The 26,889-nt window shown below is 45.1% G+C and overlaps 1 protein-coding gene across 8 annotated transcripts in view; it reads left to right on the top strand.

Annotated features, from left to right (window-relative positions):
* LOC139557463 (synaptotagmin-2-like) overlaps positions 1-26,889 on the top strand; it is a 99,814-nt gene that overhangs the window by 52,696 nt on the left and 20,229 nt on the right. For 4 of the 8 annotated variants that reach the window (XM_071372285.1, XM_071372286.1, XM_071372289.1 and 1 more), the window contains one exon: positions 23,834-23,922. The exons of 1 other annotated variant lie outside the window; for it this stretch is intronic. The gene's annotated coding sequence lies outside the window, so the exon portion shown is untranslated. Of the gene's footprint in view, positions 1-1,063; positions 1,259-23,833; positions 23,923-26,889 lie in introns of those variants that run through there. 3 more of the 8 variants (XM_071372287.1, XM_071372288.1, XM_071372290.1) reach the window with 3 other exon arrangements.

Genomic DNA, 26,889 nt, shown 5'->3' with positions numbered 1-26,889 from the left:
GCCACAGCGGTCAGAAAAGGTGTGGGAAAGAAAGGTTTGCTTAGTAAGACCAACTGCTGATTCACAGCTTCTGTCAATCTCCTTATAGCTACTTGTGAGATGCCAGTTGGATTTGAGCCCTTACAACAATTCTTAAGTACAATTAAGTATAAATTGTTCCATGTAACGTTATACATGAAAATAAAATTTCTGCTGCAAAGACATTAGTGAGTGTTTATGTGCGTGCGTGCGCCTTCGCGTGTGTGTGTGTATGTGTTTGTGTGTGCGTATTTTTATGGGCACGTGTGTGTGTGCGTGTGAGCCTAGTGAGCATTTGAAAGAGAATCTCTCAGCAGTCACTCCTTCAGTGTCAAACTACCTCTTCTGGCTACAGTGTGTGTGCCACACAATGGGGTCTCTCCTCTCTCATTTCTCTATTTTTTTCCTAAGCTCTCTCACTCTACTCTACATCCCTTTCTACTTCCTTTTCCTCTACCCATCTGCTGTTCTACTCTCATCCTGTTCTCATGTTGTCTCTTTCCTCCTCTCCTTTTCCTTCCCTGACACATATTTTACAGCTGAACTCTCTATCGTTCCCTGAGATGCTAGACTCTGTACAGTTCCCAGAGGTGCTAGTCTTCGGTGAGGTTTGTTTGAAGTACCGCTAGGTTCTTGATGTGGGTTTGACAGTATTGCATATGGATTCTCTCGGGTTGCCCTTCAGTGTTGGAGCAGGGCGGCGGAGAGGAGTGCTGCATACAGCACAGTGTGAGCAGCATCACAAATCAAGAGGCTGAGAGAGTGAGAGCGCTGGAGTGGGGGGAGGATGGAGTGAAGGGGAAGATGGAGTGGGGGGAGGATGGAGGGGGTGGATAGAGGGAGGGGGGAGGATGGATGGAGGGAGGGGGAGGATGAAGGGGAGGATATAGGGAGGGGGTGGAAGATGCGGGGGAGAGAAGAGATGGAAAGGGGAGGGGGATCCACTCTGGGGGGAGTGAAAAAGGGAGAGAGTAGAAAGAGGGAGAGGAGGAGGGGATTGAGAGAATGAAGGGTCATGTGAGAGAGATTGTGTGTGTTTGTACGTTCATGTGTGTGTGGGTAAAGGAGAGTGAGTACTGCTGCAGTGGGAACAGTGAGAGGAGGACTGCAGTTTCTTGGGCTGATGGGCGAGCGAATCGAGGGACGTTATTAAGGCACTGTTACATTAACCCTTAAGTGCCTCTCTGGTGAATGGGTTGGCCCGTCCATTGTGGATAATAGGATCAAGGAGATTGCTCTGGTAAGGGTGTATTCCAACAATTTTTGCCTGCCTGGCTTTAACTACTTATGGAATATGAATAGATAGGGGGAGACTTTATGCATAGATAGGAGGAACTAAATGTTGCTGTCCGGTGCTGAAGTGCAGAAACTACGCTGTAGGCTGGGGGAACTGAGTTGGTGCTGGATAAGGCTGCACTGTGACTTGATTGATCTCATCTCTACTTGTATTGCACAGATGGATAATCTTAAGTGGGACAGGTAATGTGTATGCTTCGCTTTGCATGTTATTTTCGAGTGCATAATGTGCAAACTTTTGTGACAAGCGTGATCATTTGTAACAAGCTTGATCATTTTTATGGTAAGATTGTTTTCTTGATTTTGAAAGATTGTTTCATGATAAGCTGTGAGATGTGCCTTTGTACTGTGTTTGGGACCTGAGAACACAGTCATTTGCTTTGGGGTCTTTGCAGGAACACTATGGTGAGTATACATTAGGTCGCTCTCATTGATAATGTCTAATTTAGCCTAGGTGGCTCGGTTTGTAGTGTAGTGGAGTAGCTACCTTTATTTTCCTGGGGTATGTCCAGGAGGCAGCCCTTCTGACAGCTGCTCTGTTTACCCCACCAGCTTCTATTAACACCTCACCCTGTCCTGCACTGTCAGGAACCACGACGTGGTGCAGCCACAAACACATGGCACCCGCCTAACAAACACCAGCCTGTACCTGCTCAATATCAATCAAATCAATCACATTTATTTATAATTATATATAATTAATTAATTATATAATTATAATTGTTTATATATTTTTACATCAGCAGATGTCACAAAGTGCTTATACAGAAAACCAGCCTAAAACCCCAACCAGCAAGCAATGCAGATGTGACTTAGCACGAGGGCTAGGAAAAACTCCCTACGAAGGCAGGAACCTAGGGAGGAACTTAGAGAGGAACCAGGCTTTGAGGCGGCCAGTCCCCTTCTGATGTTCAAACGTTCATAGATGACCAGCAGGGTGAAATAATAATCACAGTGGTTGTAGAGGGTGCAACAATTCAGCACCTCAGGAGTAAATGTCAGTTGGCTTTTCATAGCCGAGCATTCAGATGTTGAGACAGCAGGTGCGGTCAGTCAGGAGTCGACAGGTCAGGTAGTCCTGCAGCATGGTCCTACGGCTCAGGTCATCCGAGAGGGGAGGGAGAGAGGGAGAGAGAGAGAATTAGAGAGAGCATACTTAAATTCACACAGGACACCAGATAAGACAGGAGAATTACACTAGCCCCCCGGCTCATAGACCATTGCAGCATAGATACTGGAGGCTGAGACAGGGGGTGTCGGGGGACACTGTGACCCCGTCTGACAATACCCCCGTACAGTGCCAACCAGACAGGATATAACCCCACCCACTTTGCCAAAGCACAGCCCCCACACCACTAGAGGGATATCAACAGACCACCAACTTACTACCCTGAGACAAGGCTGAGTATAGCCCACAAAGATCTCCTCCACTGCACGAGCCCGAGGGTGCACAAGACCGGACAGGAAGATCACGGTAGTGACCCAACCCACTCAACTCGATTATAGCGCAAAAAAGCCTGGCATGCCATGACGCACCCCTCCTAGTGACAGCATGGAAGAGCACTATTAAGTCAGTGACTCAACCCCTGCAACAGGGTCAGAGGCAGAGAATTCCAGTGGATAGAGGGGATCCGACCAGGCAAAGACAGCAAGGGTGGTTCGTCATTCCAGTGCCTTGCCGTTCACCCTTGGGCCAGATTATGCTCAATCATAGAACCTACTGAAGAGATGAGTCTTCAGTAAAGAGTTAAAGGTTGAGACCGAGCCTGCGTCTCTCACATGCATAGGCAGACCATTCCATAAAAATTGAGCTATGTAGGAGAAAGCCCTGCCACCAGCTATTTGCTTAGAAATTCTGGGGACAATACGGAGGGCTGCGTCTTGTGACTGTAGCATACATGTAGGTATGTACGGCAGGACCAAATCGGAGAGATAGGTAGGAGCAAGTCCATGTAATGCTTTGTAGGTTAGCAGTAAAACGTTGAAATCAGCCCTAGCCTTAACAGGAAGTCGGTGTAGAGAGGCTAGCACTGGAGTAATATGATACATTTTTTGGGGTTCTTGTCAATATTCTAGCAGCCGTATTTAGCACTAACTGAAGTTTATTTAGTGCTTTATCCGGGTAGCTGGAGAGTAGAGCATTGCAGTAGTCTAATCTAGAAGTAACAAAAGCATGGATTAGCTTTTCTGCATAATATTTGGACAAAAAGTTGTTACGAAGATGGAAAAAAGCTGCCCTTAAAATATTCTCAATATGTTCGTCAAAAGAGATATCAGAGTCCTTCACAGTTTTATTTGAGACAACTTTACAACCATCAAAATTAATTGTCAAATCGAACAGCAGATCTCTTTGTTTCTTGGGATCTAGAACTAGCATCTATGTTTTGTCCGAGTTTAAAAGTAAAAAATGTGCCGCCATCCTCTTCCTTATGTCTGAAACACAGGCTTCCAGGGTAGGCCATTTTGGGGCTTCACCATGTTTAATCGAAATGTACAGCTGTGTGTCGTCCACATAGCAGTGAAAGTTGACATTGTGAAAGACATCACTAAGAGATAGAATATATAGTGAAAACTATAATGGTCCTAAAACAGAACCTTGAGGAACACCGAAACTTGTCAGAGGACAACCCATCCACAGAGACAAACTGATATCTTTCCAACAGATAAGATCTAAACCAGGCTATACTGGGGCAGGAGCCTAGGGGGTACCCTGTAGTCTTCCCTCAGGTCCGTGTAAGCTAGGACAGGACAAAGAAGGAGCAGATAAGACAGAGGCTGACAGATACACTGAGGAGTATGGAGAGGGGAAACCGGAGAAAAGCCATGGGGGTTTTATGAAGAGCTACAGGATGCATTTTTTTACGATGTGTCCTGTGCGCCATGTAGCTAGAGCAAGCAGGCTGGCAGGCAGAGCTGTGAGGGGACAGTTCCAAGGACATAGCTGGCTATCTCGGGCTGGTCACTTCACACCTCGATAGTGCTGCTGGGTGTCATTGTTGGGCTCTGCTCCAGGACAGTACACTGATGTAGTTCTGCACCAGAACAAAGGATATTGATGATTTCATACAGCTTTCTCGAATGAAAATAAAAAGCGCCTTTGAATCAGGATACATGTTTTTATCGGTAGCTTTATATCTCATTGAGATGAGAGCCATAAATGTACATTTTTATTGTATGGAATTTAAATAAAGCGACAAGTGTAAGCATTTCCGCCATTCCATCGGAAGTAGAAGTGAAGTGTCTTAGATTAGTCTTTGCCCCTCACCAGACTCTGTGTCCTGAAGTGACTTCCTAAAATGCAAACCAACCAACTACGTTGATCCTGTCCCTGGAGACATTGGCCATGTTCAAGAAGATGAAAACTGTAATGTATCATAGATACATTGTGACTGACTGATCAACAAATAATAATGAGTAGTTATTTATGATGCAAGGTTCTTTGCAGATCAGTCAGTAGGCAGTCACCTGCACTGTTGACTGCAATGTTGTACAAGCACAGAGTCTCTGTTTCTGCTTTTGAACCACTCACTCCCAGCCAATACATTTCAGGAGTGGGGGTGGAGTGGTCACATGACTATCACAGTCTTGTACTCAGATGAAAACAAATGAGCATGTCTGTGTTTGGGGGGAAAAGAACCCTCATGGACTGAAACCAATCATGGACTGAAATGTTTCCCATCAGTAAAAAACACCCACCACATTCTTATTGTGATTAACAACTGCTTTAAAATGACCTACTTTGCTGACTGTTGGATGTTAGAAGATAACTCTCAAAACTGTGTCATTTTTCAGCCTCCAAAACATTCAGGCAGGCTCATTCGGGCCTTTTTACTCCCATAGCTCAGCCTGCCAAATCCCTTAGTGACTACATTCAGATAGTTTGTCTCAGTCTCTGCTTCTCAAGTCCAGCAGCTGGTGAATTGACAGCTGGTGTCCCACTAAAAGAAATGTAGAAAAGAGCCTCATTTGAACTATTCTGTGTCCTGTCCCCCTATCTCACAGTAGACACACAGTGTCCACTGCGCTCCTGCCATTTCTACTTGCTGATGTTTTGCCATATTCATGTTTGTAAAGAGTCCAATACTGTGAAATCCTTTTCACACACAGACAAAAATCCCATGTTTTTAATATCCTTCTTTATACCTGCTGTTTTTGTGTATCTGAAAGGTGTAGGGGGTAAAAAACGTGGTATATTAAATCCCACCTCAAGACCTAGTCATATAACCTGCATTTTCACAGACCCTGTAACAAAAATACAGGTATCGGTGTGAATGTGTGAATGGTTCTTCAGTGACAGTTGTCAGATACACTACATGACCACACCTGCTCGTCGACCATCTTATTCCAAAATCATGGGCATTAATATGGAGTTGGTCTCCCCTTTGCTGCTATAACAGCCTCCAATCTTCTGGGTAGACTTCCCACTAGATGTTGGAGCATTGCTGCGGGGACTTGCTTCCATTCAGACGCAACAGCATTCGTGAGGTCGGGCACTGATGTTGGGCGATTAGGCCTGGCTCGCAGTCGGTGTTCCAATTCATCCCAAAGGTGTTCAAGTCAGGGCTCTGTGCAGGCCAGTCAAGTTCTTCCACACCGATCTCGACAAACTATTTCTGTATGGACCTCGTTTTGTGCACGGTGGCATTGTCATGCTGAAACAGGAAAGGGCCTTCCCCAAACTGTTGCCACAATGTTGGACGCACAGAATTGTCTAGAATGTAATTGTATGCTTCAGAGTTAAGATTTCCCTTCACTGGGAAATCCTAAAGGGCCTAGCCCGAACCATGAAAAACAGTCCCAGAACATTATTCCTCCTCCACCAAACTTTACAGTTGGCACTATGCATTTGGGCAGGTATCACTCTCCAGGCATACCTCAAACCCAGATTAATCCGTCGGACTGGCAGATGGTGAAGCGTGATTCATCACTCCAGAGAACGTTTCCACTGCTCTAGAGTCCAATGGTAGCGAGCTTTACACCACTCCAGCCGACGCTTGGCATTGCGCATTGTGATCTTAGGTTTGTATCCGGCTGCTCGGTCATGGAAATCAATTTCATGAAGCTCCCGACGAACAGTTATTGTGCTGATGTTGCTTCCAGAGGCAGTTTGCATCTTGGGAGTGAGTGTTGCAACCAGACAATTTTTATGCACTACGCCCTTCAGCACACGGCGGTCCCGTTCTGTGAGCCTGTGTGGCCTACCACTTGTTGCTCCAATACGTTTCCCCTTCACAATAAAATCACTTACAGTTGACCGGGGCAGCTCCAGCTGGGCAGAAATTTGACGAACTGACTGTTGGAAAGATGGCATCCTATGACTGTGCCACATTGAAAGTCACTGAGCTAGAATCCACTAATTTGAAGGGGTGTCCACATACTTTTGTATATATATAAATCGAGTGCATTCGGAAAGTATTCAAACCTCTTCCCCTTTTCCACATTTTATGTTACAGCTTTATTCTAAAATTGATTAAATAAAACATGTTCCTCATCAATCTACACACAATACCCCATAATGACAAAGAAAAAATAGGTTTTTAGAAATGTTAGCAAATGTATGAAAATATATGAACATAAATACCTTATTTACATAAGCATTCAGACCCTTTGCTATAAGACTCGAAATTGAGCTCTGGTCCGTCCTGTTTCCATGGAACATCCTTGAGATGTTTCTACAACTTGATTGGAGTCCACCTGTGGTACATTCAATTGATTGGACATGATTTATAAAGGCACACACCTCTCTATATAATTCCCCACAGTTCGCAGTGTACGTCAGAGCAAAAACCAAGCCATGAGGTCAAAGGAATTGTCCGTAGAGCTCCGAGACAGGATTGTGTCGAAGCACAGATCTGGGGAAGGGCACCAAAAAATGTCTGCAGCAATGAAGGTCCCCAAGAACACAGTGGCCTCCATCATTCTTAAATGAAAGAAGTTTGGAACCACCAAGACTCTTCCTAGAGCTGGCCGCAATCAGGGGAGAAGGGCCTTGGTCAGGGAGGTGACCAAGAACCTGATGTTCCCTCTGACAGAGCTCCAGAGCTCCTCTGTGGAGATGGGAGAACCTTCAAGAAGGGCAACCATCTCTGCAGCACTCCACCAATCAGGCCTTTATGGTAGAGTGGCCAGACGGAAGCCACTCCTCAGTAAAAGGCACATGACAGCCCGCTTGGAGTATGCCAAAAGGCACCTAAAAGACTCTCAGACCATGAGAAACAAGATTCTCTGGTCTGATGAAACCGAGATTGAACACTTTGGCCTGAATGCCAAGCATCACACGTTTGTAGGAAACCTAGCACCATCTTTACGGTGAAGCATGGTGTGGCAGCATCATGCTGTGGGGATGTTTTTCAGCTTCAGGGACTGGGAGACTAGTCAGGTTCCAGGAAAAGAGGAAAAGAGCAAAGTACAGAGAGATCCTAGACGATAACCTGCTCCAGAGTGCTCAGGACCTTGGACTGGGGCGAAGGTTCACCTTCCAAAAGGACAATGACCCTAAGAACACAGCCAAGACAACGCAGGAGTGGCTTTGGGACAAATGTCCTCTGAATGTCCTTGAGTGGCCCAGCCAGAGCCCGGACATGAACGCGATTGAACAACTCTGGAGAGACCTGAAAATAGCTGTGCAGCAACGCTCCCCATCCAGCCTGACAGAGCTTGAGAGGATCTGCAGAGAAGAATTTGAGAAACTCCCCAAATACAGGTGTGCCAAGCTTATAGCGTCATACCCAAGAAGACTCGAGGCTGTAATCGCGCCCAAAGGTGCTTCAACAAAGTATAGGGTCTGAATACTTATGTAAATGTGATATTTCAGTTTTTGAATTAGCAATCATTTCTAAAAAACAGTTTTTGGTTTGTCATTATGGGGTATTGTGTGTAGATTAATGAGGGGAAAAAACTATTTAATCCATTTTAGAATACGGCTGTAATGTAACAAAATGTGGAAAAAGTCAAGGGGTCTGAATACTTTCCGAATTCACTGTAGAGGACTTGCCGCTTCCTTAATAGTTTCCTGGGTGGAATTAATCATTATTTTCATATGTTTTGGTGAGTGATTGTCTATTTTGTATGTTGGTTAATGTGTGTAATTGAGTTTTAATGCATACTTCCTCATTCTTCATGTTTCCAGTGCATTGTTTCCGTCTTCAGGCCAATGTGCAGCCGGTTCATTAGGTATAGACCTGTTTGTTGTGAGAAACAAGGGATAATACCATTCTCCCGTCACCACGGCTCTAATACTGCACGAATGACTAGCTACAGTAAGCAGATCATGGGAACAAAAATCAAAGCCACAAAGCAGGCTGAATTACAACCCTTCCGATTTAGTTTTCTCTTTGAACTTGGAATATTTTAGTTGATTCGAGACTAAATCATGTTTTTCAAAGGCTGAACCCAGAGCATGCATTTTAAATTTGTTCTCAACTATGCTGATTACAAAGCAACTATGGGCCTATGATTAGCTGTTATGTTATGATTACTTTCACTCTTTCCTCTTATACATCAACCCAACAACAGTAACAAATATGATTTCTCAGCTGTCAACTGTGTCACGCAGGCCAGGTGAGAGAGAGAGAGAGAGAGACGGCGAGGGAGAGAGAGAGACGGTGAGGGAGAGAGAGAGACGGTGAGAGAGAGAGAGAGATGGTGAGGGAGAGAGAGAGACGGTGAGGGAGAGAGAGAGATGGTGAGGGAGAGAGAGAGACGGTGAGGGAGAGAGAGAGACGGTGAGGGAGAGAGAGAGACGGTGAGGGAGAGAGAGAGACGGTGAGGGAGAGAGAGAGACGGTGAGGGAGAGAGAGAGACGGTGAGGGAGAGAGAGAGACGGTGAGGGAGAGAGAGAGACGGTGAGGGAGAGAGAGAGACGGTGAGGGAGAGAGAGACGGTGAGGGAGAGAGAGAGACGGTGAGGGAGAGAGAGAGACGGTGAGGGAGAGAGAGAGACGGTGAGGGAGAGAGAGAGACGGTGAGGGAGAGAGAGACGGTGAGGGAGAGAGAGAGACGGTGAGGGAGAGAGAGAGACGGTGAGGGAGAGAGAGACGGTGAGGGAGAGAGAGAGAGACGGTGAGGGAGAGAGAGAGACGGTGAGGGAGTGAGAGACGGTGAGGGAGAGAGAGAGAGACGGTGAGGGAGAGAGAGAGACGGTGAGGGAGAGAGAGAGGGGCTGGCTGGCTGGCTGGCTGGCCTTGTGGTGTTGCGCTGAATGCCAGGCAGACGTTTGGAGAGAGTGGCAGGTCCAGGCCCTGCCATTAGTCCCAGCCTTCCACAACCGCCCTGCTGCTGATAAGGCATTTTCAACAGTTTTTTATCTGCAAAGGTGAAAGATAAGCCCCATGCCACTTTTAGATGCTGTTTTTTCCACCGCTTGTAGCAGATAGCTCTGGGTTGTCCTCCAGAAGTAACTTGGGATTGAAAGTAAGTCGTAGAAGTACTGAAGGGGACTGAGTATATGTTAATAAGATTGTTAGAGTTTTCCAAATATCGTTTCAAATCATAATATCTCATCATAGCAAGCAATATGTTCACATAAAATGGCTTTCATGTCAGGGCCTCATCAGATATCCTTTAGTAAATGTGAGACTACATCTGACACAGAAACCTTTAGTTATCATTGCAGGAGCATCCATTGTATTTGTGCTCCATTTTGAAACGAGAGGGATGGGATCCCAATAGATGTCGTCCTATCTGCATTGCTGCAGAAACCCGGCTCTTTCTCTGTTTTCACTACAGCTTCACATACAGATTGGCTCACTATCTCTGTGGCAGTATGATTAATCGGCCTATCTAGGGACAGGCTGGGGTATGGGGTTGGGTAGGGTGGAGAGAGAGGGAGCCTAGCTGTAAATGATCCCAGGCCTCATTGGACATTCAAACAGCAACCCTGTCGCCAAGCCTTCTGAAGGATCCCTCAGATAACAGCTGAGTCACAATCAGCTGCAGGTAGGAGTTAGCTACCATTGTTTTATCCATGCCACCCGGTTTGTAAATCTTCCCTTTAGTACTGTCAGGGCACAATGTTACACGTTAGAGAAATACTTTTCTTTGGTTCAGTTCAACCAGATCATCCACAAAGCTTTTTCTTTTCTTTGACATCCTTATCCTGAGCTCTTAGGACAGAATCCATTAATTTATTGGGTTTTCCGATATTCTTGGGTTGGACCTCTGAAATGATTTTGTGACAATTAAAATTGAAGTGACAAGAAGGAATTAATTTCTACAAGCTATCCACTGTGACAAGACTTGACATGAAGTGGATTGCACTGTATTGCAAGTTTATTGATCTCTAGTTGGACTGTCAGGTGTCCACAATACATTTCACAGCAGAGGTTTGCATAAGTGTGTGTGGGTGTGTGTGCAATTAACTGTACATGTCTGTGTAGTGTGTGTGTGTATCTGTTTGTATGTGTATGCTGTGCAGGTGTGACTCACTCCATGTCACTGTAAATGTCCTCTCCTGGGGAACTGCTCAAGCAGTACTGATGACAAAGTAGTGGCAATCAATGCCTGTGTGAATGTGCAACTGTCACCCTCCCTTGCTATATGTCATTAAGAAGGAAAGACCCCTATCTGTACAGGAATGGGAGAGTTGGGGATGGGGAAGAATGTTCTTACCTACTGTCGGCATTGGTGTGGACACCTGATAAGCTGAAACCTTTCCAGACCACTCCTGGTGTATTACTGTCTTCTTGCTATCAAATGTTTGGCTAATGTCCAGCGATTAGATTCCTTATTTCATATCTTTCAGAGTTAAGATCACAACCCAATGACATGTTGTATTCCTGATTCTTAAACCACTCTTGAATCCTTGGAATCTGAGGTGGTCTTGGGTTTGATGACACAGGGCTTGGACCCCGATGAGTCAGCTGGATACTGCCGCTCAATGACTATTCATATAATTACTTCAATTAATTAAAGGATATTACAGTTCCCTGACTGCAGAATTAGACACTACTAGACTATTGGGGGCATTCAGTGTGGCACAAGCCCAGAAGGCTCCAGGTCAGAGTCAAACTGCAGTACACCAGTTTTATCTTATCTTGATTATTACCCAGTCATATGGTCAGGTGCTGCAAAGAAGGACCTAGAAAAACTGCAGCTGGCCCAGAAGAGAGCAGCACGTCTTGCACTTTACTGTAATCAGAGGGCTAATATCAATACAATGCATGCCAGTCTCTCTTGGCTAAAAGTCGAGGAAAGACTGACTGCATCACTTAATGTGTTGAAAATTCCAAATTGTTTGCAAAGTCAACTTACACACAGCTCTGACACACATACTTACCCCACCATACAAGCCACCACGGGGTCTTTTCACAGTCCCCAAATCCAGAACATTCAAGAAAAACGGTACAGTGTTATATACAATCGTTACTGCATGGAACTCCCTTCCATCTCAGATTGCTCAAGTGAAGAGCAACCTAGTTTAAAAAAACAAATAAAGCAACAATTCACGGCACAACGCCTCTCCCCTATTTGACCTAAATAGTTGGTGTATATGTACTGATATGTAGGCAATGTGTGACGTTTTAAATGTATACAGTTCTGTCCTTGAGCTGTTCTTATCTATTAATGTTCTGTATTATGTCATGCTTCATGTTTTTTTTGTGGACACCGGAAAGAGTAGCTGCTGTTTTCGCAACAGCTAATGGGGATCCTAATAAAATACCACCTAAAGTATAGACTGAGCTAAGAGCTCTAAAACCTGCTGTGACAGTGACTGTTGTTTTCTGCATGATGGTTGTTGGCTGTGTTAGTAAAACATCTACTGTCTGAAGTTCTCAGCTTTATTTAGATCACATTCACTTAAAATATTGATTATTGGAGACTGAGAAATTGATGCTGCAGATGAACTGACTACAGATACTGTGTAGGAGGTTGCAGCTAAAAATACTGTCAAAAAAAATAGGGCATGTGATATGTGAGATGATTGCCTGTGAGGATGTCTCTCTCTGGCAGATAACACTTCAAATACAACCTTTAGACATCATCCACCAAACATAGCGGACATTCATTAAATTGTGCTTTGTGACATACAGTATTCAGCAGCCAGCAGTCTTTGAAAGATACTCCAACCCAGATTAAGTACCACAGTGTAGTTTTCCACAGTCTATTTTACTGATATCAGGAATGACTACACTCAACAACAACCAAATAACGTAATTTTGGAAGCCAGTCAGTCAGTCCAGATCAGCCTCTCCATCTCGTACCACCCTCAGATGGTAAATAAGCAGAAAGGCAGCAGCCATTCTTCTAGTTTCATAGCAATCCTATTAAAACGTGTACAATAACGAGGCCATTAAGGCTCTGGGAGTCCCCAGTCCATTTCAGGAGGGGTAGATTGCCATGCCAAGGGAAGTAAAGAGTTTAGGAAACACATCTGCACATTATCGCTAATTGAAACGGCATCCCAAGCCTTGTTTTCAGCTCAACAGTTGAATGTGTGGAAACTCAAGTTGGCCCATTCAGCTAGCATTCTAATGCAACAAAACATTGTCACGAAAACAAATCAGGTCTATAAAGCTAGTAAGTATAAGAGTTGTTCTAAAGGAGGAGGGACTTAATATGTTTAAAGTGAAGGCTTGCATACTCAATCGACTAAAGAACAACCACAATAGGCTATATCCAATAAGGGTGTTCTGTTCAACCTAACAATGTCTGTCTGGCTCCTAATATGTTTTATTTGACCCTTATTTTACTCATTTACAGCAATGACCTGGGGAATCGTTACAGGGGAAGAATGAGCCAATTGGTAGCTGGGGAGGATTAGGTGGCCAGATTTGGAATTTATCCAGGACACCGGGGTTAACACCCCTACTCTTATGATAAGTGCCATGGGATCTTTAGTGACCACAGAGAGTCAGGACACCTGTTAAAGTCCCATCCAAAAGACAGCACCTTAAACAGGGCAATATCCCCAGGAAACAACACTTCCAACAGCATCTGGTCTCCCATTCAGGGACTGACCCAGACCAACCCTGCTTATTCTCAGAGGCAAGCCAGCAGTGGGATGCAGGGTGTTGTTATACGGCTGGGATGATCAGCTCAAATAGACTAGGGGGAGGGCATCGGTCAGGAGTGACTCACCGTTATTACAGACAATATTTTTTTCTATTTCCATTAGCGTAACTAAGACATTCATGTTCGTTTATGATAAGTGTCACCGTGCTTGGTCGTGTCATGTCTTGGAGCAATTATTTAAAAATGCATTTCTTTGACAACTTATTGCAATTAATTTGTGCCTAGAGTCGCTCTGTGCAATTTGGATGGATATAATTGCTTGGTGTTAAAATGGAAAGGGCAAATTTGTACAACATTTACATATTAAGAAAATACCTCAAACTAAGGACTATCTAAGTAAAGGTTGCCTTGAAAAACAGACAGACTGCTTTTGGTTTACTTTTTCACTGCTCAGTACAATTTCACTGCTCAGTCAAACCTAACATAACTGACAAACAACGAACCAACCAACCATGACTGTCCTTGGCTAAGCTAACGTTCCTTGTGAATATAACAACATTTACAAAGAGGAGTATAATCAGAATGTTAGCTCACGTCCGGACACAGACTGGGCACTGGCTAACAGCTGTGCAGAAGTGGGATGGAGGTGAGGTTGTCAGGGACCAGCGTAAAACAGAGGACGTGTCTGTCTGTCTGGCTGTAGGAGTGTGTTAATTAATTATAGTCAGGGAACTTGATGTTGTGAAGCTAATGAAACAGCTGCACTGCTACTGCACAGTACTCACTCTCCTCATGTTATTTGCTACTAGGACTGACCGGCGTGCTAATCAGCCCTCTGAGAAACAACAGAGCACTATGATGCATGGAGATGGAGCTACATGGATAATGTTGTTGTCACACTGCCAGTACTGTAGTATGTAAATCACATCCACTTCCCCAATACCTCATCAGCATACTGTACATGTAGGTCGCGGCAGGTTGCATTTACATTACATTTACATTTAAGTCATTTAGCAGACGCTCTTATCCAGAGCGACTTACAAATTGAGAAGTTCATACATATTCATCCTGGTCCCCCCATGGGGAATGAACCCACAACCCTGGCGTTGCAAGCGCCATGCTCTACCAACTGAGCCACACGGGACCAGTACGGGTTGCCTAGCGGTTAAAAGCATTGGGCCAGCAACCGAATGGTCGCTGGTTTGAATCCCTGAGCCGACTAGGTGAAAAATCTGTGTGTGCCCTTTGAGCAAGGCACGTATGTCACGCCCTGATCTGTTTCACCTGTCTTTGTGCTTGTCTCCACCCCCCTCCAGGTGTCACCCATCTCCCGATTATCCCCTGTGTATTTATACTTGTGTTTTCTGTCTGTCTGTTGCCAGTTCATCTTGTTTGTTCAAGCCTACCAGTGGTTTGTCTCAGCTCCTGGTTTTCCCTAGTCTCTCTTTTTCCTCGCCCTCCTAGTTTTTGACCTTTGCCTCTCCTGACCCTGTACCCGCCCACCTGACCACTGCCTGCCTCTGAGCCTGCCTCTGAGCCTGCCTCTGAGCCTGCCTCTGAGCCTGCCTCTGAGCCTGCCTCTGAGCCTGCCTCTGAGCCTGCCGTTCTGTACCTTTGCTCCACCTCTGGATTACCGACCTCTGCTTGCCGTTCTGTACCTTGGCCTCTGCTCTGGATTATCGACACCTGCCTGCCTTGATCTATCGTTTGCCTGCCGCTGTGGTTACAATAAACATTGTTACTTCACACAGTCTGCACTTGGGTCTTACCTTGATTCCTGATAACGTAACTTTAATTGGTCCTGTAAGTTTATCTGGATAAGAGTGTCTGCTTAAATGTAATATCTGAAGTACACATCATCCACAGATGGCAAAGAATGATCTCTGTACCTATGTGAATACAGTATGTTTCGGTTTGTCTATGTAATGCTTGACTGTGGTAGGGTAAAACGTTAAGCACGTTGCCTGTGGGCACCTTTTAAAGGGATCAGTTTGGATTTCTTTGCCATTGACCAGTCTGGCCCATAATTAGAAGGAAGTACAAATTTCACTTTTGTTTAAGCTGGGTAATATGTTAGTCAAGACAACACCAGAACACACAGGAGAAGCACGCTTTCTAGAGTCCACATTGAGGTGTGACTAGAATCTGCTTTATCATGACTCATTTAGCATGACTCAAGGGCTTAAAACCCGAAAAGAAAATCTATGCTAAAACAAAAGTAATGCGATTAGTATAGTTTAGTATTTATTAGGATCCAAAATTAGCTCCTGCTGAGGCTACTCTTCCTGGGGTCCAAACAGGAAACAACAGAAATATATACTTAACATACAGTACCAGTCAAAAGTTTGGAGACGCCTACTCATTCCAGGGTTTTTCTTTATTTAGACTTTTTTTCTACGTTGTAGAATAATAGTGAAAACATCAACACTATGAAATAACACACATGCAATTATGTAGTAACCAAAGAAGTGTAAAACAAATAGATTTTAGATTCTTAAAAGTAGCCAGCTTTGCACGCTCATGGCATTCTCTCAACCAGCTTGATGAGGTAGTCATCTGGAATGCATTTCAATTAACAGATGTGCCTTGTTAATTTGTGTAATTTCTTTTTTATTTTGTATTTTTCTATTTAAACGTTAACTAGGCAAGTCGGTTAAGAAAAAAAAATTGTATTTACAATGACGGCCTACCTTTGCCACTCTTAAAGCATTTGAGTTATCAGTTGTGTTGTGACAAGGTAGGGGTGGAATACAGAAGGTAGCCCTATTTGGTAAAAGACCAAGTCCATATTATGGCAAGAACAGCTCAAATAAGCAAAGAGAAACGACAGACCATCATTACTTTAAGACATGAAGGTCAGTCAATATGGAACATTTCAAGAACTTTGAACTTTTCTTCAAGTGCGGTCCCAAAAACCATTAAGCGCTATGATGAAACTGGCTCTCATGAGAACCGCCACAGGAAAGGAAGACCAAGAGTTACCTCTGCTGCAGAGGACAAGTTCATTAGAGTTACCAGCCTCATAAATTGCAACCCAAATAAATGCTTCATGGAGTTCAAGTAACAGACACATCTCAACAGCAACTGTTCAGAGTAGACTAAATGAATCAGGCCTTCATGGTCGAATTACTGCAAAGAAAGGACAGAAATAAGAACAGACTTGCTTGGGCCAAGAAACACGAGCAAATGGACCGGTGGAAATCTGTCCTTTGGTCTGATAAGTCAAAATGTGAGATTTTTGGTTCCAACTGCCGTGTCTTTGTGAGATGAGGAGCAGGTGAACGGTTGATCTCCGCATGTGTGATTCCCACCATGAAGCATGGAGGAGGAGGTGTGATGGTGTGGGGGCGCTTTGCTGGTGACACTGTCTGTGATTTATTTAGAATTCAAGGCACACTTAACCAGCGTGGCTACCAAAGCATTCTGCAGCAGTAGATTTTGATTTGTTAAAAAAAATGGTTACTACATGATTCCATGTGTTATTTCATAGTTTCGATGTCTTTGCTATTATTCTACAATGTAGAAAATAGTAATATAAAGAAAAATCCTTGAATGAGTAGGTGTGTCCAAACTTTTGAATGGTATTGTACATATATACATTGCGTTCGGAAAGTATTGACTTTTTCCACATTTTGTTAGGTTACCGCATTATTCTAAAATTGATTAAATAGTTTTTTCGCCCATCATCAATCTACACACAATACTCCATAATGACAAAGCAAAAACAGTTTTTTATAAATGTTTGCTAATTTATTTAAAAAAATAAATAATAATATGACATTTACATAAGTATTCAGACCCTTTACTCAGTACTTTGTTGAAGCACCTTTGGCAGCAATTACAGCCTTGAGTCTTCTAGGGTATGCCGCTATAAGCTTGGCACACCTGTATTTAGGGAATTTCTCTCATTCTTCTCTGCAGATCTCTCAAGCTCTGTCAGGTTGGATGGGGAGCAATGCTGCAAGGCTATTTTCATGTCTCTTCAGAGATATTTTATCGTGTTCAAGTCCGGGCTCTGGCTGGGCTACTCAAGGACATTCAGAAACTTGTCCCGAAGCCCTCCTGCGTTGTCTTGGCTGTGTGCTTAGGGTTGTTGTCCTGTTGGAAGGTGAACCTTCGCCCCAGTCTGAGGTCATAAGTGCTCTTGAGCAGGATCTCTATGTACTTAGGTCCGTTCATCTTTCGCTTGATCCTGACTAATCTCCCAGTCCCTGCCGCTGAAAAACATCCCCCCCAGCATGATGCTGCCACCACCATGCTTCACCGTAGGGATGGTGCCAGGTTTCCTTCAGATGAAACACTTGGCATTCAGGCCAAAGTGTTCAATCTTGGTATCATCAGACCAGAGAATCTTGTTTCTCATGGTCTGAGAATCTTTAGGTATCGTTTGGCAAACTCCAAGCAGGCTGTCATGTGCCTTTTACTGAGGAGTGGCTTCCGTTTGGCCACTCTACCATAAAGGCCTGATTGGTGGAGTGCTGCAGAGATGGTTGTCCTTCTGGATGGTTCTCCCATCTCCACAGAGGAGCTCTAGAGCTCTGTCAGAGTGACCATCGAGTTCTTGGTCACCTCCCTGACCAAGGCCCTTCTCCCCCGATTGCTCAGTTTGGCCGGGCGGCCAGCTCTAGGAAGAGTCTTGGTGGTTCCAAACTTCTTCCATTTAAGAATGATGGAGGCCACTGTGTTCTTGGGAACCTTCAATGCTGCAGAAATGTTTTGGTACCATTCCCCAGATCTGTGCCTCGACACAATCCTGTCTCGGAGCTCTACGGACAATTCCTTTGACCTCATGGCTTGGTTTTTGATCTGACATGCACTGTCAACTGTGGGATCTTGCATAGACAGGTGCGTGCCTTTCCAAATCATGTCCAATCAATTGAATTTACCAAAGGTGGACTCCATTCAAGTTGTAGAAACATCTCAAGGATGATCAATGGATATAGGATGCACCTGAGCTCAATTTCGAGTCTCATAGCAAAGGGTCTGAATACTTATGTAAATAAGGTATTTCAGTTGTTTTTTTATACATTTGCTAAATTTCTAAAAACCTGTTTTCACTTTGCCATTATGGGGTATTGTGTGTAGATTGATGAGGAATTTGATTTATTTAATCCATTTTAGAATAAGGCTGTAAGGTACCAAAATGTGGAAAAAGTCAAGGTCTGAATACTTTCCCAATAAACTGTATATATACACTACATGACCAAAAGTATTTGGACACATGCTCGTCAAACATCTCATTCCAAAATCTTGGACATTGATACAGAGTTGGTCCCCCCTTTTCTGCTGTAACAGCCTCCACTCTTCTGGGAAGTCTTTCCCCTAGATGTTGGAACATTGCTGCGGGGACTTGCTTCTATTCAGCCACAAGAGCATTAGTGAGGTCGGGTGCTGATGTTGGGCAATTAGGCCTGGCTCGTAGTCGGCATTCCAATTCATCCCAAAGGTGTTAGATGGGGTTGAAGTCAGGGCTCTGTGCAGGCCATTTGTTCTTCCACACCGATCTCTACAAAACAGTTCTGTCGGGACCACGCTTTGGGCATGGGGGCATTGTCATGCTGAAACAATATAAGGGCCTTCCCCAAACTGTTGCCACAAAGTTGGTTGTACCGAATCTTCTAGAATGTCATTGTATGCTTTATAGATAAGATTTTCCTTCACTGGGAAATCCTAAGGGGCCTAGCCCGAACCATGAAAAACAGCCCTAGACTTTTATTCCTCCTCTACCAAACTTTACAGTTGGCACTACACATTGGGGCAGATAGCATCCTCCTGGCATCTGCCAAACCCATATTCGTCCGTCGGACAGGCAGATGGTGACTCCAGAGAATGCGTTACCACTCCTCCAGAGTCCAATGGCGGCGAGCTTTACACCACTCCAGCCGCATTTGTCATTACGCATGGTGATCTTAGGCTTGTGTGTTGCTGCTCGGCCATGGAAACCCATTTCATGAAACTCCCGACAAATAGTTCCTGTGCTGACATTGCTTCCAGAGGCAGTTTGGAACTCGGTAGTGAGTGTTGCAACGAAGGACAAATGATCTTTACACGCTATGCGCTTCAGCACTCAGTGGTCCTGTTCTATGAGTTTGTGTGGCCTTCCACTTCGCGGCTGAGCCATTGTTGCTCCTAGACATTTCCACTTCACAATAACAGCACTTACAGTTGACCTGGGCAGTTCTAGCAGGGCAGGAATTTGACGAACGGACTTGTTTGAAAGGTGGGATCCTTTGACGGAGCCACGTTGAAAGTCACTGAGTTATTCAGAAAGGCCTATCTATGGCCAATGTTTGTCTATGGAGATTGCATGGCTGTGTGCTCGCTTTTATACACCTGTCAGCAACGGATGTGGCTGAAATAGTCTACATACTTTTATATATATATAGCAATACATTTGCTTTACAATTTAGCCATTCAGCAGACTCTCCCAACCAGTGACCCACAGCTAGTGCATTCATCTTAAGACAGCCAGGCGAGACAACCACATATCACAGTTGTATCTTAACCACATATCATATACATAATACAATACATAATACAATGCAAAATACAAAACAAAATGCATATAAATGTCTGTCTCCTCATAGTCCCTGATTTGCCATAAGGTGTTATTTTTTCTGTTTTTGTTAAAATCTGCTTAAATTATTAATTTAAAAAAAAGATTTTATTTGATGTTTTATCAACAGTAGAAAACATACAACATACAAACAACGACATCATACAAACATCAACTTGTTTGTATGCACAGACCACTAGCCGTCACCACTATCTCCAGCGCCCGCATCACTTTCCGCCACATGGCCTCATTTTGTTTGAATCTGGTTTTATTGCTAGCTTGAGTTACCCGGGGTGGCAAAGAATTCCATTTAGTCATGGCTGTTTCCCAGCATCTGTTCTGGACTTGGGTTCTAATTACTGTAATGTCTTCTCTCTACCATAGCAAGATATACACCTCCATTACTAATGTACACGGTAATGACAATTGAACAGAGTGCTTGTATAACACATTTATTGGAGTTTTCTGCCTAAAATAGCTTTGCCATGATTCATTAGGCAAACAGAGCAAATATTGAACTTTAGATAGATAATACAACTCTCCAACATTATGAGACTACCAAAGCATTGTCGATTTCTAACAGTAATCCCCTAGCATTCCCATCTCAGCTGGTAGTTAGAAAAAATCCTGCAAACCAGAAATAAGACGTATTATCTCTTACCTTTTGTGGTGAGATTATTTGAAGTCAACAAAACAGTGTGTGAGCTGCGTTTTATTCCAGTGTGTTTATATGCAGATGAAGAATACAGACTAAAAGCCCTTGATACCCGTTCAAGTCTGAGTCTATGTGCTTAGTGATAAGCGCCAGATCATACCAGGAGCCATGTTGCTCAGGGATATGGAGCACAGCCATTTTGTTTGAAGTTATGAGGAGAAGTAGAGGAGTCCCTAACTAACGAAGTGAGAAGCACACTGAGAGATGGGGCTCTAAAGCGGATACTGTTTCTTGTCACGGATTTGTAGCTTGTTGTTAAGTTGGTAAATTTGTCATTTAAGCAGGTAAAGTAAGTATTTGCTAATGTTTTGCTTATCTGTCATGCTGCCTCTAAGGACATGTCTAGACAGAGTCAGTTTTACTTTAGGATTGTAAGGGTTAGAAAAGCGCAGACCAGTTGTGTAGGAAAACAAGGTTATTCATGGCAGATTGCATTTCATTTAGGGATATGATATCGACCAGACTATTGTGCAAATAGTTAGGGCATTAAGGCAGAAGAAAGACTTCAGACATTCTAAATATTGATATGTTTCTTTGGCTGTTTACTGGCTTGTGTTGAAGAGGTGGTATTTCGTGTTCAATTTAAGGCTTCCTTCAAAGGGAAAACACCATGTATAATTAATTTCCCAGGAGTGAGTGGTGAGAACTGATCATAAAGCAAGGGTAATGGCTGCCATAAAGCAGTAGACTAACCCTGGTCCTCTGAGCCCCTCCAGGGCCCACTACCCCGCTGCCCTTCGAGAGGAGAGGAGATAAAACGCTCCTCCACGCCATCTCTGCCAATGTTAATTCAATTCTGCCTGGCTTAGTCTGCCGTGAGGGTCAAACAGAGGGATAAATCTACCTGCATTAGAGCCTGGCTGGCTGGTGATTATCCCTGGGTTGTTGATAATACAACCCAAACACCCAAGACTAAGGCTGCTCAGCCAAGAAATGGACAATGATGACTGTTGCTATACACATACCTCATGTTTAACGATGTCTCCCCCCTGATATAGTCCATCACACTTTTGGCATGTTTTGTAACAGACATGTTTTGTAACAGACATGCCCCACACCCAATCAGTGGCAGCAGGCCATTATTTGTAAGAATTTGAATGGTTTGCCTACACAGATGAATAATCCACACTGTGTTATTCACCCAGTGTCTGGATGTCGTTAATTACTATACATTTTGGGAAGAGCAAGTACAGACAGTTCATCCCCCTAGCATTCCTGGTTTACAGGCCGGCGGAACATTCAAGGTCCTTCTGGTTATCTTGTCTAAAGATTGAATATGTTTACATGCAAAAGCAATGAAATCCAGACAGTTTCTGCCTCAACACTCTTGAGACAGAGCATTAAGGATGAGCAAGATCGGGGGGAATCGATTAGGCGAGATCGATTAGGAAACACTGTGACATGGATGGCATGATGGTACAACATAGCGCCTGTCAGTAGACTGAACATCTTCCCCAGAGAGAAAATGTACATGTAATGTGATCTCTCCCCAAACCAATACAAGTTATTTATCCAAACGTATTAAAAAAACTAACACACTAGAGTGTTTAAATATTACTATAGAGCAGTGGCGTGCCGTGGCGTGCCGTGGGCCTGGGGCCTGGGCCTTCAGTGAGGTCCTACACAGTCCCACCCGAATTAATCCACCTCTTATTACCATCATTATGATGCCATGGCTCTAGACACTATACATTTAGACAGAAACGCAGTATAACCAGGCGTTGCGTCACCTTGAAATTGACAAAAATTGACATTTTTGGGTAAACAGTGTTTACCCAAAAACATTACAAAATCAATGAGTCTTTTCAATATTTCCCTATTTTTCTTCACCTTTTCATTGTGCAGCTCCGTTGTCCTGCGCGCTTGTTCGTTGAGCTGTAGATCCACTGGGGTGTCCCCAAAAGTTTTCAAAAGCACCATTGCTTGTAAGTGCCCAGCCGTACTTTGGTGTCTCGTTGCTGCCTTGGTTAGACAACTCAAGTTTGCAAAGCCAGTGTGGCTCCAAACACCAAATCGATCACTTGCAAATAATAGGCATTCCCAGTTTGCAGTGCTTCTCGGAGCCTGTGAGCCATTGATAGCGCTCGTAGTTGGAACTTTGAAAGTGGCGAGCGAACGAACCCCTTTCCCGCCTGTGACAGGCTTTGTAGCGTCGGCGTCGGGCGACCTCTCCTTACAATGTCTAACTTTTCTTGAAAAGTTTGTCTTGAGAATGGCGTTATAATTATATCCTCGACCAAATCGATATCTTCTCCTCCTTCCGCCATTGTGGGTTGAAAAAAACAGCTTAGTAGTACGCGAATTAATTCGTTTATCAAATTCAGTTTCCTAGATCTGCATAGACCTGCCCATAGGACCTGCCTCTCAATATTGGTAATCCAATCAAAAGACGTGCACGCACTACGCCTGCTAGCTGGCTCCTGTGTAACACTGGAGCCAGCCAGCAGGCGTACAATAGCCAACTCTAAAGCTGATTGGTTGACACTAAATTTTCATTTCCATTCACTTTAAGCTACAAACGCCCGTACTGTTGATTCTGAAGGCCTGAGGGCAGATTTTAGACCCCTGGCAACACATGATGGCTGAATATGATTGGATAAAAGATCTAACATAAAGACCAGCCCTCCAAATCTCAACCTGGGGCTGGAAGCAGTGCAACCAACAGGAAAGCTAGGAAATGAAGAGTATAACTCTTACTCTGGGGAATAATTTAATACATATTTGTGGGAAAATATATTTAAAAAAAAATTATATTCTGATGATGTTTAGGCCAGCAGAGAAGACCCTGCTGGCCCTGACGGCCCACCACTGCTATAGAGTATGTGAAAAATGTCCCTCTTCACTAACCTTTATTTTTTAACTGAAATGTTCCCGATTTTTTTTTTTTTTAAATACATATTTAACTATGTCTGATGACTCACTGCAAAGAGAACACATTATTTCAGCGTTCATCATTTGTTATCCCCTTATGGTGTTCTTTCTCTTTAGTAGTTGTGGTCTTTCCACAAGCCATTTGTCTTACTCAACATTAACTTGCATAACGTCGCCATACTACATTTATAACTAGTCTTAGACCATTTGAATAATATAAAGCTTATCCTTTCTGTTGTCAGCTTCATTCAATTATTCACATGCAGCAATAGAGACAGACAGGATCTCCGTCAGTGGAGAAGAGAATTGGCATTTGAGAAATGAAAAATCCTTTTTGTTTGCCCATATCCTCATGGCTTTAATGAAATCAGAAATAATTTTTATGAACTCATTATGTTTTTCTACCTTCAAAACCCCTCTTCGAAGCCCCTTCATCACTAAGCTAAGGACCCCTGGGACTAAACATCTCCCTCAGCAACTGGATCCTGGACTTCCTGACGGTACACCCCCAGGTGGTAAGTGTAGGCAACAACACATCTGCCACGCTGATCCTCAACACTAGGGCCCCTAAGGGGTGTGTGCTTAGTCCCCTCCTGCACTCCCTGTTGACCCATGACTGCGTGGCCAGGCACGACTCCAACACCTTCATTAAGTTTGCTGACAACACAACAGTGGTAGGCCTGATCAATGACAAGACAGCCTATAGGCAGGAGGTCAGAGACCTGGCAGTGTGGTGCCAGGACAACAACCTCTCCCTCAATGTGAGCAAAACAAAGGAGCCGATCGTGGACTACAGGAAAAGGCGGGCCGAAAGGCCCCCAATAACATCGAAGCTGTAGTGGAGCGGGTCAAGAGTTTTGAGTTCCTTGGTGTCCACATCACCAACAAACTATCGCGGTCCAAACACACCAAGACAGTCATGAAGAGGGCACGACAACACATTTCCGCCCTCAGGAGACTGAAAAGATTCGGCATAGGTCCCCAGATCCTCAAAAAGTTCTACAGCTGTACCATTGAGAGCATCCTGCCCGGTTGCATCACTGCCTGGTACGGCAACTGCTCGGCATCTGACCGTAAGGCGCCACAGATGGTAATGCGTACGGCCCAGTACATCATTGGAGCCAAGCTTCCTGCCATCCAGGACCTATATACTAGGCGGTGTCAGAGAAAGGCCCCAAAAATTGTCAAAGACTCTAGTCAACCAATTCGTAAACTATTTTCTCTGCTACCGCAAGGCAAGCGATACCCGGAGTGCCAAGTCTAGGACCAAAAGGCTCCTTAATAGCTTCTACCCCGAAGCCATAAGACTGCCTAACAATTAATAAAATGGCCACCCGGACTATTTACATTGACACCCCCCCCGCTACTCGCTGTTTATTATCTATGCATAGTCACTTTACCCGTACCTACATGTACAAATGACCTCAAATAACCTGTAACCCCGCACATTGACTCGGTACCGGTACCCCCTGTAAATAGCCTCGTTATTGTTATTTTATTGTGTTACTCTTTTTATAATTTTATATTTTTTTACTAAATATTTTCTTAACTCTATTTCTTGAACTGCATAACTAAGCATTTCACGATAAGGTCTACTACACCTGTTACACCTGTATCCGGCGCATGTGACATACAGTTTGATTTGAATCCAGCTCTAGCTCAGTCTAACATTATTTTGACACATGGAGGATCACACTCAGCTGCTGTTTGTCGCAGTTTGATTCCTTGCCCTGGTGACAGCTTTGTTATTGAAATGTGGGTGGACATATGTGCATGGGATGCGTGAACACAGAGTAAGTTGTTGTTTAGCTTGTGTAACGCGCTTCCTCCTTCTCCTCATCAGAAGAGGAGTAGCATGGATTTGACCAACGTGCAGCGGGTTTTGAATACATCATGAAACTTTATTTACCAGACAAAACTAAACACACGAAGAACACTTGAATATTTTACAAAACGAAGAAGACAGACCTGAACGAGAGTACTTACATAAAACACGAAGAACGCACGGACAGGGAAAACAGACTACACAAAAACCGAACAAACGCTACAGTCCCGTGTGGTACACCGACAAGGACACAGGAGACAATCACCCACAAACAAACAGTGAGAACAACCTACCTTAATATGACTCTCAATTAGAGGAAAACGCAAAACACCTGCCTCTAATTAAGAGCCATACCAGGCAACCCAAAACCAACATAGAAACAGCAAACATAGACTGCCCACCCAAAACTCACGCCCTGACCATCACACACATACAAAACAACAGAAAACAGGTCAGGAACGTGACAGAACCCCCCCCTCAAGGTGCGAACGCCGGGCGCACCAGCACAAAGTCCAGGGGAGGGTCTGGGTGGGCATCTGACCACGGTGGTGGCTCAGGCTCCGGACGCTGTCCCCACACCACCATAGTCACTCCCCGCTTCTGTATCCCCCTCCCAATGACCACCCTCCAACTAAAACCACCTAAATGAAGGGGCAGCACCGGGATAAGGGGCAGCACCGGGATAAGGGGCAGCACCGGGATAAGGGGCAGCACCGGGATAAGGGGCAGCTCCGGGCTGAGGGACTCTGGCAGGTCCTGGCTGAGGGACTCTGGCAGGTCCTGGCTGAGGGACTCTGGCAGGTCCTGGCTGAGGGACTCCGGCAGGTCCTGGCTGAGGGACTCCGGCAGGTCCTGGCTGAGGGACTCCGGCAGGTCCTGGCTGAGGGACTCCGGCAGGTCCTGGCTGAGGGACTCCGGCAGGTCCTGGCTGAGGGACTCCGGCAGGTCCTGGCTGAGGGACTCCGGCAGGTCCTGGCTGAGGGACTCCGGCAGGTCCTGGCTGAGGGGCTCCGGCAGGTCCTGGCTGGACGGCTCCGGCAGGTCCTGGCTGGACGGCTCCGGCAGGTCCTGGCTGGACGGCTCCGGCTGATCCGGTCTGGCGGAAGGCTCTGGCTGATCCGGTCTGGCGGAAGGCTCTGGCTGATCCGGTCTGGCGGAAGGCTCTGGCTGATCCGGTCTGGCGGAAGGCTCTGGCTGATCCGGTCTGGCGGAAGGCTCTGGCTGATCCGGTCTGGCGGAAGGCTCTGGCTGATCCGGTCTGGCGGAAGGCTCTGGCTGATCCGGTCTGGCGGAAGGCTCTGGCTGATCCGGTCTGGCGGAAGGCTCTGTAGGCTCTTGGCAGACGGGCGGCTTTGCAGGCTCATGGCAGACGGGCAGTTCAGGCGCCGTTGGGCAGACGGGCAGTTCAGGCGCCGCTGGGCAGACGGGCAGTTCAGGCGCCGCTGGGCAGACGGATGGCTCAGACGCCGCTGGGCAGACGGATGGCTCAGACGCCGCTGGGCAGACGGATGGCTCAGACGGCGCTGGGCAGACGGATGGCTCCGACGGCGCTGGGCAGACAGGCAGTGCAGAAGGCGTTGGGCAGACGGCCGACTCTGCCCTGCTGAGCCGCACAGTAGGCCTGGTGCGTGGTATAGGCACTGGCTGCGCTGGAGAG

The sequence above is a fragment of the Salvelinus alpinus genome, chromosome 28 (genome assembly GCF_045679555.1).
Source record: "Salvelinus alpinus chromosome 28, SLU_Salpinus.1, whole genome shotgun sequence".
Taxonomy (NCBI): domain Eukaryota; kingdom Metazoa; phylum Chordata; class Actinopteri; order Salmoniformes; family Salmonidae; genus Salvelinus; species Salvelinus alpinus.
This window is presented reverse-complemented; position numbering and strand designations above follow the sequence as displayed.